The following is a 2,877-nucleotide window of genomic DNA, read 5'->3' as shown; positions in this document are numbered from 1 at the left end:
TGAAATTTAGGAGAGAAAAGTGATTCCTGGAAGCAGTACATTATTTCCATCATTTTAAGGTAGTTGAGGTAGTGTTCTAGTCTAGGAGAGCCTAAAAGACTTATAGACATTTCTGGAGAAAGACTCCATCAACTGCCTGGCATTAGTAAAACATTTCGGTCTTTTCCATGCACGTAGGGAAGCTTAAAGAAATTCGTTTTCAGTCCCATTGAGATACGAAAAGTGATTCCTGAAAGCAGTATATTATTTCCATTATTTCTAGGTAGCTGAGATAGCGGCTTGAGTCCAAGACAGCCCGAAAGACTTACGGAAATTTTAGTAGAATTACTTCATCAACTGCCTGGATTTAGTAAAATATTTATGGCTTTTGCAAGCACACAGGGATGCTTGAAAGAGTTAATTTTCAGTGAAATTTAGGAAAGAAAAGTGCTTCCTAAAAACTAGTACATTATTTGCATCATTTCTAGGCACTTCAGGGTGGTGTCCCAGTCTAGGAAGATAGACTTATAAGAATTTTAATAGAATGACTCCATCAACTGCTTGACATTGGGAAAATATTTCTGTCTCTTCCAGGCACATAGGGAACCTTGATTAAATTCGTTTTCAGTGAAATATAGGAGAGAAAAAACTAAAATAAATTGAGTTTTAATCTTGTCCCGAAGATGCTAACATCGTTAGCGAAACAACGCGTCGAGAATAAAATAAAGAGTTTTAATTAGTAACAGGACTGTCTCGTAATTTGGAAAAAAAATTCAATGTTGTTTTCTGTTCCTGGAGTTGGAGTGACTTGGAGTAATGGTTTAAGGGGGCTATTGCCTATGGTATTCGATCACCCCTTCTCTTTGATCGAGGCAATATGACTGCTGCGCGTTATGTTGATGATTTCCTACAAACCAAATTAGGGGGAGAGGGGCCGTTCACACGTCCTTTTTTATCCAGACAACGCGCTTTCCCATCTGGCTCATCATACTTCGGACTTTATGTAAGTAGCAGGCGTTTCTGTTTTGCCATGTCCACCTCGTTCATCGTATTTAAATTCCATAAAATGTATGTAAGATATAATGGGGAGGACTAACCACTTTACACCATCCGCCACAGACTTTGGCACAGCTAATCCACAAAGTACGAGTTGCTTTGAATAAAGTGCCACCACCAGACATCTATTATCTCATTTTGTCGATGCCTAGACGTATACAAGAGTATATTCAGCTGCGGGGTCGCCAAACACATTATTATTTTTTTTCCTATTACTTGTATGTAAAAATTCATGCAAATATTATCGTTTCATCATATTGAAAAATTATTTCTTCACGCTGTGACACTTCTTATGTCAGTGTGTATACATCTTTTGAGATATCTTCAGTTTCTTTTTTCAAATCAAATCAAATCATTTATTTCCATCGACATCATAACAATGTATAGGAATTGTCAATAAAAAACTACAATGCTAATAAAAATAGTATAAAATTACAAAGATATGAAAGGAAACAAATTTAACTTAACTTAGTCAATAAATCTACAGTTAAAGAACTCTGTCAACGAATAAAAAGGACAAGTCAGCTAACAGTCAGCTAACATGGTCCTAAGAGCCCTCTTAAAAGTTGGAAAAGTCTTAGCTCTCTTTATTCTAGATGGGAGATGATTAAAAATTTTGAGAGATGTAATTTCCGGACCATCCTGTACCTGCAACAACCGGGTAAAAGGGATGTATAATTAATCTGCATTTCGAGTTTCATAAAAATTAAGATCTCCAGAGCTCAGGTAGTTAATTATAGTTAGGATTTTTTCTTTTTTAAAAGTACCACGTTAAGTTTCTCTGAAAGAAAGTCTAAACATCGTACGTACAATGCGCTTTTGATTTATTAGCACTCTCCCAATACTGGAGGAATTAACCCAAGCTAATAAGGCATAGGATAGAGTGGAATGCACTGAGACCTAATAAAAGCTTTTATGTGTATATGCGTCCATATAGTCTCGAAGTTACAAGATGGCATAATTGCTGCAAGATAATCTATTGCACATAGATTCCACCTGAAGATCCCACGATACATGTCTATCAATTACAATTCACAAGAACTTGGTGGCTTTTGAGTGGATAGACTGATAGTCAGTACCCGAGACAACTGCTGATATATCGTCGGCAAAAAGTGTTATGTAGCTGTCATTAACCAGGAGAGGCAAGTCATTAATAAAAAGTAAAAATAAAATGGGCCCAAGAACACTACCCTGTGGAACCCCAGTGACGACAGTTGCTCAATCAGATATGGTCACTAACTCTCAATCTAACAGCCTGGGTACTACCTGTCAAATATGATTCAAGCCATTTATAAGCCGGACCTCTTATACCATAATAAAAGATCTTATTTAATAGTAAAGCATGATTAATGGTATCAAATGCTTTAGTAAGATCAAAAAAGATACCGACAGATTTTAATTTCGATTCAAAATTATTCAATATATTTGTATAAAGAGATATTATAGTATCTGAAGTAGAGAGTCCAGACCTGAATCCAAACTGATGACATGACAGTATAGTAAAAGAACCTAAAAATGCAATAAGTCTTCTTTTAAAAGATCTTTGAGAATACAGAGAGGAGAGCAATAGTTACTCAGTTCTGCTGTCTCCCCCTTTTTATGAAGAGGTATGACAACAGCTGATTTTAGCTCTTTAGGAAAATAGCCAAACTGAAATAATAAATTTAGAAGATAGGTAAGTGAAGAGATAATATGCTCAGCACATGCTAGCAATAAGTAACAAGGTACCTCGTCTACACCGGATGACTTTTTCCTGGAGGAAAATTTTACAATCCTAAGAGTTTCTCCTTCAGCGAGAGGGAATAGAAAAAGAGATTGGGATAAACTGTTGAAAGACACATT

This window comes from Anthonomus grandis, chromosome 6, assembly GCF_022605725.1.
Source record: "Anthonomus grandis grandis chromosome 6, icAntGran1.3, whole genome shotgun sequence".
Lineage (NCBI taxonomy): Eukaryota > Metazoa > Arthropoda > Insecta > Coleoptera > Curculionidae > Anthonomus > Anthonomus grandis.
Note: the sequence above shows the minus strand (reverse complement) of the source record.